The following is a 14150-nucleotide window of genomic DNA, read 5'->3' as shown; positions in this document are numbered from 1 at the left end:
ACTGGCATCACAGGAAACTAGTAAGTTGATTGGCCGGTAAGTGTTTAGCATGAGGGACAGTGCGTAGCCAGCTTTGGATACGGGGGGGGTTAAGGTAGATCTACAAAGAAGAAGAAGAACGAAAACATTAAAATAAAAATAAAATAAAATAATTGAAATAAACACTTAAAACATAGCCGTGTAGTTAAGAAACTTATAACTTTTAATCATCAATGGGACTAGCATTTGATGAGCACAGTAAATTGTAGCCTGGGTGGCATGGTGGCGCAGTAGTTAGCGCTGCTGCCTCAGCTCCAGGGGCCCGGGTTCGATTGTGATCTGGGGTGTCTGTCTGTGCAAATTCCACACATTCTCCCTGTGTCCACAAGGGTTTCCACCTAGTACTCCGGTTTCCTCCCACTGTCCAAAGACGTGCTAGTTAGGTGGATTGGCTAAGGTTAAATTGCCCCTTAGAGTGAGAATATGTGTGTGCCCTGTGATAGGCTGGTGTCCCATCCTGGGTGTACCCTGTCTAGCCTGTCGGGATAGGCTCCGATTCACTGCAACCCTGAATTGGATAAAGTGGTTTGGAACGTGAGTGAGTGAGTAAATTGTAGAATAATTAACTTGGAGCAATTCTTATGTAAAAAAGTAATTCAATTAAATTAACTAAATAACATAACTAACAATGGCAGGACAGGTGTTATGCTGCAGCTGTGGAATGTGGGACTTCTGGACACCAAGGCGACTTAGGACAAACACATCTGCAGAAGGTGTAAGCAGCTAGGGGAATTCCACATCAGGATTACTGCTGATCCAAAAGCTGAATTGCAGACACTGTGCAACATAAGGGAGGGAGAGAAATACCTAGACGCTTTGTTACAAAATATGGTCACACCTCTTAGAATAGGGTCGGCTGTTTTGGTCAGCGATGAAGGACTGAGTGAGACAAGTAAAAGGGACCGAACAAGCAGTAGCAGAGGAGCCTCAGACTTTGCGATTGCCAAACAGGTTTGAGATGCTCTCAACTTGTGAGAACGAAAATGAGGTCTGCAGGATGGATGAGCAGGCTGGCCATGGCACCATGGTACAGGAAGCCATTCAAGTGGGGGGAGTAAAAAGCAATGTAGTCATTGTAGGTGACAGTATAGTGAGGGGAATTGACACTGTTCTCTGCAGAAAGGAGCGAAAGTCCAGTTGGCTGTGTTGCCTGTCCGATGCCAGGGTTCAGCACATCTGCTCACGGCTGGAGAATAACTTGCAGTGGGAAGGGGAGGATCCAGTTGTCATGGTCCATGTAGGTACCAAAGACATAGGAAGGACAAGGAAACAGGTTCTGCATAATCAATATGAGGAGCTAGGTACGAAATTAAGAAGCAGAATCTCAAAGGTAATAATCTCTGGATTATTACCTGACCCACATGCAAATTGACATAGAGCTAATAAGATTGGAAAGATGAATGCATAGCTCAAAGGCTGGAAAGGGAGAAGTGGGTCCCGGTTCATGGGGCATTGGCACCAGTACTGGGGAAAGTGGGGGGTGTACCGTTGGGGTAGTCTATATCAGAACCATGTTGGGACGGGTGTTCTTACGAACCACGTAACTAGGGAAGTAGAAAGAGTTTTAAACGAAATAATGGAGGCAAGGGTTCAAATGTGGGAAGATGTGGTATATCAAAGAGTAGAGACAAGGTAAGAGATGAGGGTATTGATATGAGAAATGATAAACAGACCATGGCAGGAAGGGACAGAGAGTACAAGTCTAAGAATGAACCAACAGATAAGGCTAGGAGTTACAAAAATAATAAAACCACAAAATCTAAGGCTCTGTATCTGAACACACCTGGCATTTGAAACAAAACAGATGAACTGATAATGCAAATAGAATTAAATAAGTACAATCTAATAGCCAATACAGAGACATGGCTGAAGGATGTCATAGATTGGGAACTGAACATTGAAGGATATGTGACTTTTAGGAAGGATAGGAAGTTAGGAAAAGGTGGAGGGGTGGCTCTGTCAATTAAAGACAACATGAACACAATGGAGAGGGATAACCTAACTTCAGGAAGCCAGGGTATAGAAGTGGTTTGGGTAGAGATAAGGAATGATAATGGCAAGAAGTAACCTGTGAGAGTGGTGTAAAGGCCCCCAAAAAGTAGTCACATGGTAGGATGGGGTATGAAAGAAGAAGGGGAGTTTGTCAGAAAGTTACAGTGATTATCATGGGGAATTTTAATCAATATATAGACTGGAACAACCAGATGGGCAAAGGTAGCATAGATGACAAATTCATAGAATATTTGAGATAATTTCTTAGATCAGCATGTTGTGGAGCCAATCAGGGAGCAGGCTATACTAGACCTGGCGTTGTACAATGAGATATGATTAATTAATGGCCTCATAGAAACATAGAAAATAGAAGCAGGAGTAGCTCATTCAGCTCTTTGAGCCTGTTCCAGCATTCAGTATGATCATGGCTGATCCTCTATCTCAACACCATGCCCCCGCTCTCTCCCCATACCCCTTGACGCCTTTAGGGTGTGGGAAACTATCTATTTTCTTCTTAAATATATTCAGTGACTTGGCCTCCACAGCTTTCTGTGGTACAGAATTCCACAGGTTCACTACTCTGAGTGAAGAAGTTTGTCCTCATTTCATTCCTAAATGGCCTATCCTGTATCCTGAGATTGTGACCCCTTGTTCTAGACTCCCCTCAGCCAGAGGAAACTTCATCCCTGCATCCAGTCTGTCCAGCCCTGTCAGAATTTGATATGTTTCAATGAGATCCCCTCTCATTCTTCTAAACTCCAGTGAATACAGGCCTGGTTGGCCCAATCTCTCCTCAAACGGCAATCCCTGCCATTCCAGGAATCAGTCTGGTGAACCTTCACTGCACTCCCACTATGGCAGGCATATCATTTCTTAGACAAAAACAAAAATAGCTGGAAAAACGCAGCAGGTCTGACAGCATCTGTGGAGAGGAACACAGTTAATGTTTCCAGTCCAAATGACTCTTCATTTCTTTATCATTTCTTAGGCAAGGAGACCAAAACTGCACACAATGCTCCAGGTGTGGTCTCACCAAGGCCCTGTACAGCTGCAGTAAGACATCCTTGCTCCCGTACTCAGTTCTCTCACAATGAAGACCAGCATACCATTTGCCTTCTTAACTGCTTGATGTACCTGCATGCTTGCTTTCAGTGATTGGTGTACAAGGGCACCCAGGTCCCTTTGTACATCAACATTTCCCAATCGATTACCATTTAAATAATACTTTGCCATTCTGTTTTTCCTACCAACGTGGATAATTTCACACTTATCCATGCTGTACTGCGTCTGCCATGTATTTGCCCACTCACTCAACCTTTCCAAATCACCTTGAAGCGTCGTAACATCCTCCTCACCACTCACATTCCTACCTAGTTTTGTGTCAAACCTGGAAATATTGCATTTGGTTCCCTCATCCAAATCATTGATATATATTGTGAATAGCTGGGGCCCAAGCACTGATCCCTGTGGTACACCCCACTGGGCACCATCTGCCACTCTGAAAAAGACCCATTTATTCTTACTCTGTTTTCTGTCTGCTAACCAGTTCTCAATCCATGCCATTACCCCCAATCCCATGTGCTTTAATTTTACACACCAGCTTCTTATATGGGACTTTATAAAAAGCTTTCTGAAAATCCAAATACACCACACCCACTAGTTCTCCCTTATCTATTCTGCTAGTTACATCCTCAAAACACTCCAGTAGGTTTGTCAAACATGATTCCCCTTTCATTAATCCATGCTGACTTTGTCTAATCCTCTTGATATTTTCTAAGTGTCCTGTTATCACATCCTTTATAATAGGCTCTAGCATTTTCTCTACCACTGATGCTAGGCTAACTGGTCTGTAATTCCATTTTTTCCCAGTAGTAGGGTTACATTTGCCACCCTCCAATCTGCTGGGACAGTTCCAGAATCTACAGAATTTTGGAAGATGACAACCAACACATCCACTATTTCTATGGCTGCCTCCTTTAGTCCTAGGGAAGGCACCCCAAAGGAACAGTGATCACAATATGATTGAATTTTAGATTCAATTTGAGAGCTCTAAGATTCATATTTTAAACTTAAATAAGGGCAATTATGATGGCATGAAAGCAAAGCTAGTGAAAGTGAACTGGCAATTTAGGTTAAGGGATAGGTCAATCGTGAGGCAGTGGCAGACATTTAAGGGGATATTTCAGAACAGATACATTCCAATGAGAAAGAAAAATTCCAAGGGGAGGATCCACCATCCGTGGATAACTAAGTTATAGATAGTATCAAATGTAAAGAAAAGGCATATAATTGTGCAAAGGTGTGTGGCAGGTCAGAAGATTCGACAGAATATTAAAAACAGCAAAGAATGGTTAAAAGATTAATAATGAGGGAAAAATTAAAGTAAAAGCTAGCTAGAAATATAAAAATAGTACAATTTCTATAGATTTTTTTTTAAAGTTAACAAAGTTAGCATTGGTCCTATAGAAAATGAATCTAGGGAGTTAATGGAAAGTAAGCAGATGGCCGATGAATTGAACAGGTATTATGCATCGGTCTTCACCATAGAGGATACAAGTAACATCCCAGAAATACCTGTAAATCATGAGTTGGAAGAGAGGGAGGAACTCAGGAAAATTACAATCATCAGGGAAGCAGTACTTAGCAAATTGTTGGAACTGTGGGCTGACAAGTCCTGGGGTCCTGATGGATTTCACTCTAGGGTCTGAAAAGAAGAAGCTAGTGAGATAGTTGATGTGCGATCCAAAATTCACTAGATTCGGGGAAGGTTCCATTTGATTGGAAAATAGCAAATATAACGCCTTTATTCAAAAAGGGAGGAAAGCAGAAAGCAGGAAACTACAGGCCAGTTAGCTTAACATCTGTCATAGAGAAAATGTTAGAAGCTCTTATTAAAGACATTATAATAGAGTATTTAGATAAATTCAAGGTAATCAGGCAGAGTCAACATGGTTTTGTGAAAGAGAAATCATGTTTAACCAACTTATTGGAGTTCTCTGAAGAAGATAGATGTGCTATGGTAAAGGGGGACTGGTGGATGTACAGTACTTAGATTTTCAGATGGCATTTGATAAAGTGCCTAATCAAAGGTTATTGCAGAAAATAAAAGGTCATGGCGTAGGGGGTAACATATTGGCATGGATAGAAGATTGGCTGGTTAACAGGAAACAGAGTAGGCACAGCTCTTTCCTGGTTGGCAGGATGTGATGAGTGGTGTGCCACAGGGAATAGTGCTGGGGCCTCAACTTTTTACAATTTACATAAATGATTTGGATGAAGGGGCTGATGGTATGGTTGCTAAATTTGCTGAGGATACAAAGATAGGCAGGAAAGTAAGTTGTAAAGAGGATATTAGGAAGCTGGCTACAAAAGGATATAGATAGGTTAGGTAAGTGGACAAAGATCTGACAAATGTGAAAATGTGAGGTTGTCCATTTTGGCAGGAAGAATAAAAAAATGGTGAGGGGTGAAAAATTGCAGAGCCCTGAGGAGCAAAGAGATGTGGGTGTCCTAGTGTATGAATTGCAAAAGGCTAGTATGCAGTTAAAGCAAGTAATTAGGAAAACAAATAGTATGTTATTGTTTATCGTAAGGGGAATTGAATACAAAAGAAGGGAGGTTATGCTTCAGTTATACAAGGCATTGGTGAGACCATCTGGAATACTGTTTTTAAGGAAAGATGTGAATGCATTAGAAGCAGTTCAGAGAAGGTTTACTAGATTAATAGCTGGAATGAGCAGGTTGTCTTATGAGGGAAGGCTGGACAGGATAGGCTTGTATCGACTGAAATTTAGAAGGGTAAGAGGCGACTTGATTGAAACTTGCAAGATGCAGAAGGGACTTAGCAGGGTGAGTGTGGAAACGATGCTTCCTCTTGTGGGAGAATCTAGAACTCAGTCACTGTTTAAAAATAAGGGGCCACCCATTTAAAACCGACTCGAGGAATTTTTTTTTCTTTCAGAAGGTTGAGAAGCTTTGGAATTCTTTTCTTCAAAAGCAGAAACTTTAAGGCAGAACCCTTAAATATCTTTAAGGCAAAAGGTAGATAAATTCTTGGTAAGCAAGTGGGTGAAAGGTTATCGGGGGTAGGCAGGAATATGAGGTAAAAGTCAGATCAGTCATGATCTCGTTGAGTGGCGCAGCGCGCTTGAGGGGCCAAGTGGTCTACTCCTGTTCCTAATTTGTATGACTGAAAGGCTGTTTCCAGTGGGGTTCCTCAGGGCTCAGGACTTGGTCCCCTTCTTTTTGTGTATATATTATGATTTGGATGTAAATGTAGGGAGAATGATCAGAAATTGTTGGACAACATAAAAATTAACTGCACGGTAGATAGCGAGGAGGATTGGTGTCGACTGCAGGGAGATAGCAATGGACTGGTCATGTGGGCAAAAAAGTGGCAATTGGAATTCAACCCAGAGAGGTGTCAGGTGATGTATTTGGAGAGGTCAAACCAGGCAAAGGATTACATAATAAATGGGAGGATACTGAGAGGCGTAGAGGAGGTGAGGGACCTTGGAGTGAATGTCTACAGATCCCTGAAGGTAGCAGGACAGGTTGTGAAGGTGGTTAAGGCGGCATATGGAATCCTTTCATTTATTAGCCGAGGCATATAGAGTATAAGAGCAGGGAGGTTCTGCAGGAACTATATAAAATAGTAGTTAGGCCACAACTCCAGTATCATGTGCAGTTCTGGTCACCGCATTACAGAAAGGATGTAATTGTATTTGAGAGGGTACAGAGGAGATTTACAAGGATGTTGCCAGGACTGGAAAATTGCATGTACTCACTGCCTGAAAGGGGAGTAGAAGCAGAAACCCTCAACTCATTTACAAGATATCTGGATATGCAGCTCAAGTGCTGTCATCTGTGGGGCTACAGACCAAATGCTGGAAAGTGGGATTTAGGCTGGTTGGCTCGTTTTTTCAGCTGGCACTGACACGAAGGGCCGAGTGGCCTTTTCCTGTGCTGTGAACTTTCTATGATTCTGTGGTTGTATTCGGGGATAGTGCAGGAAAATGGTGTTTAAGTAGAAGCTCAATCATGATCTCATTGAATGGCTGAATGGGCTTGAATGATCTACTCCTGCTCCTAATTCTCATGTCCTTACTCTTTATGTGAAGAAGTCTTCCTGAAATCACCCCTTACTAACCTGGCTCTAATAGTTTTGTAAACCCCAAAGGGGAAATAGTTTCTCTACCTACCTCACCAGCTCCTTTAATTATCTTAAACACCTCACCTCAATTAGATCATCCCTTAATCTTCTAAGTCAGAGGGAATACAAACCTAGTTTATGCAAGATAGCCTAATAATTTAATTCTCTATGCATTAAGTATTATTTCCGCGCTATGTATTCTGCCTGAGGTGCAGTACAACGAAGCAACATTTTGTTAACTGTTTCCCAGCTTGGGTTTTGCTGTTACCAGCAGTTTACCTTTCTTTCCCCCAAAATGCAACTATCCTGGAGCTCCTGCTATGCTCAACCTCAATTTATTTGGAGGCCAACTGCTCAGGTACAACTCCACTGTCAAGAAGCACTTCACAGCTTGGGCCTGCTAGAGAAGGGAGGTGAACCTGGGAGTAAGATTAGACAGGGTATGAAAACCAAGGCTGAATATAGGTATTAAAAGAGCTCACTGATTTTTTTTAATATAGCTGATCCCTTATTGGAGTACTCAAACTCAGGGTCCTGAAAGGCAGGGAAACTAAACAGTCCCTGATGCAGGGCCTCCTGTCAACATCCTAGGCTGTCGAGGAACTATTCAAAATAAATGACAGCAGAGCCTGGCTGTGGTTTGGAGAGACAAGCTATGATGACGACTCCTGGATTCACATGCTGGGTCCTACTGACTGCCGTAAGGAGTGCCTTATAATGTTTATTTCTATTTTGTTGCAAATAGTTTCCCCAGTGGGAGCCACAATGCTAAGTTACATTACAGATTAATTCAAGGGTGATTGTATCCCCAGATCCAATTTAAGAGAGAAAATGATTGTTAATGAATTAGACATTGCAATCTAAACCTCTCTTCTAATAAGATTTTACCTGAAGAAAGCACCTGGGGATTTTCCAGGACTATAGGTTCAGAATTGGTTTATAGATAATGATAATGCAATTAGCCCACAGATTTTAAGAAAAGGTATAATTTGCACATTATTCATGTGCTCTTTCCTGTTGCCTCTCCAAATTAAGACCCTTAAAATAGGAAGGAAACCCCCAACATTATCTACACAAGATCACTATAACACTCATTGTATTCATATAAACTGCTCTCTGTGCTCATGAAATCCTCCTACTTTGCCAAAAACATTTGCAATATTATACATGCTTTTTTACACTTTTTTTGTCCTTCAATATTTTTGTTGTGCTGAGCATCAATGACCACTCCTGATGAAGAGTTCCTAATGAACCGGAGTGAAGCATTAGCTGCTCATGTCCAAGTAAACACAGCAATGAACAGAGAGGCCTTGTCACTGCATTCTGATCTGATTCACGGTTTAGATCACTTGCTGCTATATGTGATCTTGCTCTTGGTAGGTAGTATATACACTATCAGACTCGGATCAGGCTATAATAAATATTATTTTATCAAACATGGAATATTCATATAAGATAAAAAGCAAAATACTGCGGATGCTAGAAATCTGAAACAAAAACAGAAGATGCTGGAAAAACTCAGCAGGTCTAACAGCATCTGTGGAGAGTAAAACAGAGTTAACATTTTGAGTTCGTATGACTCTTCAGCACTAAAGAGAAGTAGAAATGTGATAAAATTTATACTGTTTAAGGGGGGTGGAGCAGGTGAAGGTGAACGAAAGGTGGAGGCAAAGGAGAGATTGCCAAAGATGTCATGAATGGAATATTCATTGTATAAATAAAATGCATATTCCATTAAAAGTCAATATAAAAATGAAACTCAGTGTAAACATGGTATTTAAGTAATTCCAAACACTTACTAATCTCCTTGAAATGACAAAAACAACAAAGTCGCTAACCCTCTGAAGCAGTCCATGTCTAAATGCAGCAAGACCTGGACTGTATCCAGGCTTGGGCTGACAAGTGGCAAGTAACATTCACGCAACAGAAGTGCCAGGCAATGACCATCTCCAACAAGAGAAAATCTAACCATCGCCACATGTCATTCAATGGCATTGCCATCACTGAATCTCCCACTACCAACATCCTGCAGGTTACCATCGACCAGAAACTGAACTGGGCTAGCCATATAAATACTGTGGCTACAAAAGCAGTTCAGAGGCTCTGAGCATGGCTCCAACAACACTCAAGGAGCTTGACACCATTCAGAACAAAGCCTGCTTGATTGGCACCCCATTCACAAACATTCACTCGCTCCACCACCGACGCACAGTAGCAGCAGCGTGTGTACCATCTACAAGATGCACTGCAGGTACTCACTAAGGCTCCTTAGACGGCACCTTCCAAACCCACGACCACTACCATCTAGGACAAGTGCAGCAGGCACATGGAGCAGAATTGTGCCCTTGTCGGGAGGGCTCAGTGGGAGTGGTCGGGAAGCCAACTGCCACCTGGGATCAGGGCCAGACTGTAATTTCATGCTGATGCGCCAATTAAGGCCAGCCCAGTGTGAAAGGTGCGCAGCAGCGCTGCCTGTTTTTTTTTTGGGGGGGTGGGTAGGCACACGAGTTCAACATGTCCACAAGTGCATGCAGGAAAAGCTCCCCGAGGCACAGAGCTGCCTCAGGGAGCTGAAAATATGGAAAATGATTAAAAAAAAGAATTATAAAATGGTAAAAAACATATCCCTTGTAACTCTGTCACATGAGCAGGGACATGCTCTTAGTGAAATTCTGAAAGTTTTATTTTATTTTTAATTGCTGTGGGATCCTCATCCCGTCTGTGGATGAAGTTTCCTAAAAAGTGCAAAGGCCACTTTGGCCTTTTCACCTACCCACCAACTGAAAGGTTGGATGGGCAGCAAAAGATAACATTTAATTGGGATTTTAAGCGTCTTAATAGGCCTTTTAATTGTCAGTGGGCAGCTGCTGACTCCCGCGCACGCCTGCCGACTGAAATATCACGCGAGTGTGTAATGATGTTGGGACGCTCGCCCAACATCATCGCACATCATTTTACACTCGTTTGGGTCGGGCACATGCCTGCCCAACGAGCATAACATTCTGGCTATGGGAACACCACCACCGGCAAGTTCCCCTCCAAGTCACTCACCATCCTGACTTGGAAATATATCGCCGTTCCTTCACTGTCACTGGGTCAAAATCCTGGAATTCCCTCCCTAACAGCACTGTGGGTGTACCTACACCACATGGACTGCAGCAGCTCAGGAAGGCAGCTCACCACCACCTTCTCAAGGGCAATTAGGAATTTGCAATAAATGCTGGTCCAGCCAGCGAAGCCCACATCCCATGAATGAACAAAAAAATAGTTATTTGAAATTGCAGTGAGGTATATCTTCAACTACAGGAATGTTCCACAACATTCCCATCATTCTAATAGCAGATTGTGGCAAAAACTGTGGAGATTTCTTCAAAAGCCCTACTCCTCCTCTTTTACTATTTATAAGGCTTTAGGATTCTCCTTTATAATGGCTGCCTATCTATTTTCATATTCCTTCCTCATGCCAGGGCTGCTGCCACCATCCTGGATCGCAGAGATGACCCTTTCCTTTGCCCCCAAGTGCCTGTGCAATAAAATTTCTAGCCACCCACGTCCAGCATTACACACTGGCCTACGCTGCACCTACAAAACAAATGAAGCATACTCAGGCCAATCACACAAAAGCAAATGTAATTTAATGTTGGAACTCTCACATTATTGGATGGAACAATATCTGATGTTGTTGGTCACACCATTAAAATGGGGGAACAAAAGATCACCTGTGACCAGTCCCTCTTGTGCTTAAAGCTGTTTTAAACTTACATTTACGGTGCTATGTCTCAGTGCTCCCCCTTTGCGGGCACCGACATCGGAGACAGCCTGCTGACTCTGCTGTCCTGTTGGCCTTGAGGACCTTAGCGGGCGTCCTCTGGCCAGTGGAGCCTGCGCTGGCCCCGCCTGGGAGGGAGCAGCCAGTGCCACGGCTGACACCTCCCCAGTCACCACAGCCTCATCTGATGCCACAGTCACTGGCAAAGGGGAGGAGGAGTCGCTGCCATCAACCAGAACACCCTGAGAGGAGGCCGCAGAGACGATAGATAGCTCGTGCGCCAACAGGAGGTCGCTGTGGACCTCCTTGCTCGCCACTGATGGATGTGCACCTCGTTGGGATACTGGGTGCCCCATCTATTTTTCACACGGACACTGGCCAGCTGAGGCCATTGCCTGTGTGAGGGTTTGCAGGTCTGAACGCATCCCCAGGAACCCCTGATTCTGTTACTCGAGGAGCCTCTCCACAACGGAGACCAGGGCACACATACCCTCATGGATCTCCACCAGATCCTCCTGCACACCCTGCTGGACTTCCAGCATCTGCTGGCTAATGGATGACTCCAGAGGCCCATGATCAGCCTTCGACTGAGCATCGCCCTGGTCTCCAGCAGTCCTCCTACAGCCAGCGCCCTGGGCAATCTCTGACTCCGCCTGCACCTTAGGTGGGCGTGAAGTGCCCTCATCAATGTGCACCGAGATCCTAGCTGCCGAAATAATGCCCACCGAAGTGCAGGTATCTGTGCTGGTGCCTGGTTCAGAGAGTGGGTGTGACGCAGGTGGTTCAGGAGCATGGTGGTCCTCCAGAGTCAGGGGTAGCTCCTGGAGGTCCCACAATTGGCTGCTTGGTGGCAGTTCTAAGGGAGGAGGACGACATTTCATTAGTTAAAGTCATCACACTGTTACTGTGCACGCCAGGCACCCTGGTGAGACAATGGAGATCTGTATCATGGTGCCATCGTCTTTCAAAGGTCAATGAGGATTCCAGGTTTGAGGATCCCATCAATGAAGAGACTACACTGGAATTTTCACAGCGTCCGAAACTCTCACCTCAGTGCACTGCACTCTTACCTTCGTCTGACACCCCAGTCTCACTGCGGCCAGTTGATCAGGATGAATGGTGCCTCTCAAACTCCAACGCCTCCTGCACATACCAGGAGAGGATGAGGTGGTGTGGGGGATCTCTGCCAGTCCGTGACCTCTCAATATTGTTATGGGATGTCTTCTCCTGAAAGGGCAGAAGCACTGAATAGTCCACTCTGTACCCGCAGCCCCACTGCAGCCTGGCCAACCTCAGCTGAGGAGCACCTTGCAGGGTAGATCTGAGTCGTAGCCCTCAAGCCGCAAGGCACTCAGTCCAAGCAGCCAGGGCTCACCCCCTTGGCCAGCTCCAGTGTGATTGACAGTTGGCACTCAGACTCTAACACCCCTGAGCTCCACAGGGGGATGGCCAGCCCAAAACAATTCAACCCACTGACCAATGCCAACATGGTACTCACCCTTCCTGAGCGCAGCAGGTCACTGAAGCGCTTCCGGCACTGCTGCTCACCCAGGCTTCCCCCTCCTCCCAGGCCCTCTTTGAGAGGTGCAGTGGCCTGCTCCTCCCATCTCTGGGGACAAGGGTGTCCCTCCTGGCAGCCACCTCCGCCAGGAAGGCACTCATCAGAAAAACAGGGCGCTGAGTGCCCACCCGACTTCACCTCCCGCCTGGGCTGCAAACGAGGATGCAGAGACATGTCGTTGCTGCAACTCCAACGCGGGCAGCCTCCCTGGGGCTCCCTGCGCCGTATTTGAACCACCTCTGGATCTTGGGGAGATGGAACCAATACAGGCCAGACAAGGTGTACCTAAATAGTGCCAGGACTGAGGTCTTTGCAAGGCATTTTGCTAGAACCAGCTGCTGGGTTGCCATTGGACCCAGTGGCCAACAGACCCCTGCCTCCACACGCCCCTTCTCGGACGCTCAGCAGCTGGCATCCACACCGGGCGGACCTTAATTGGTCCACCAGCGTGAATTCGTGGTCGGGCCCCAATCGTGGGCTGCGGCTGGCTTCCCAACTGCTTCCACTTGCCCCTGCCGAGCCCACCCGAAGAGGGCAAAATTCTGCCCCACGTTTTCACCTGGAAATCCATACCTGTAACTCACCAATCTTATTTACCACATTCTGTGCATTCACATGCATGCACAGTAAGCCTGATTTTGACTTTCTAACTTTATCCCTTATTCCCACCTATTAACTTACTATTCCTTATTCTGGTGCTACTTATCTCTCCCGTTATTCTGTGCAGCCTGGTATTCCTCTTTGATATTAACTCCTGCTTCCCACACTCCATCAAATTAGTTTAAACTGTCCCCAGTTATACTAGCAAAATGCCTTGCAAAGACCTCAGTCCTGGCTCTATTTAGGTACACCCTGTCTGGCCTGTATTGGTTCCATCTCCGCCAGAGCCAGTCCCAATGTCTCAGGAATCTAAAGCCCTCCTCTTCTGCACCATCTTTACAGCAATGCAATTATCTGCTTTACCCCCAATTTTTTTTACTCACATGCACGTGGTACTGGGAGTAATCCAGAGATTACTCATTTTGAAGTCGTGCTTGCTAATTTCCAACCTAGCTCCCTAAATTCTGACTGCAAGATCACATCCCTCTTTCTCGCTATGTTGTTCATACCGATGTGTACCACGACTGCTGGCTGTTTGTCCTCTCCCCGAAGCATGCTCCACAGCCGGTGACATCACTGACCCTGGCACCAGGGAGGCAACACACCATCCTTGTTTCACACATGCAGCCACAGAAATGCCTGTCTATTCCTATAAATATTGAATCACCTATCACTATTGTTCTGCCAGTCTTCCTTATAGCTGAGCCACCCATGGTGCCATGGACTTGGCTCTGGTTGCATTCCTCAGATGAACCATCACTCTCATCAGTATGCATGAATACTGGTTGAGTAGGATGCAGTCAAGGGACTTCTGCTTGGCTTCCATGCTCCTTTTTGACTCCATATTATATCTGTTTGAAATGCAGATGATTAGCAGGCATGGGGATAGAATTATTATGGGAATTATATGCGTTAGCTTCAGATTTTAGAATCTGATTAATTCTAAATCAGATGTTGAACCAGTTTAAGAAAATGTTAGCTTTTCTGGTTAAATTGGGAAAGCAGGCACTGATATTGTCATTTTTAAAAATATACTG

The 14150-nt window shown here is 44.8% G+C and overlaps 1 protein-coding gene across 5 annotated transcripts in view; it reads right to left on the bottom strand.

Moving 5' to 3' along the window:
* The window catches only part of bbs9 (Bardet-Biedl syndrome 9), a 505659-nt gene that overhangs the window by 402778 nt on the left and 88731 nt on the right, over nucleotides 1-14150 (bottom strand). The gene's annotated exons all lie outside the window — the stretch shown is intronic.

Source organism: Carcharodon carcharias, chromosome 6 (assembly GCF_017639515.1).
Source record: "Carcharodon carcharias isolate sCarCar2 chromosome 6, sCarCar2.pri, whole genome shotgun sequence".
Taxonomy (NCBI): Eukaryota; Metazoa; Chordata; class Chondrichthyes; order Lamniformes; family Lamnidae; genus Carcharodon; species Carcharodon carcharias.
This window is presented reverse-complemented; position numbering and strand designations above follow the sequence as displayed.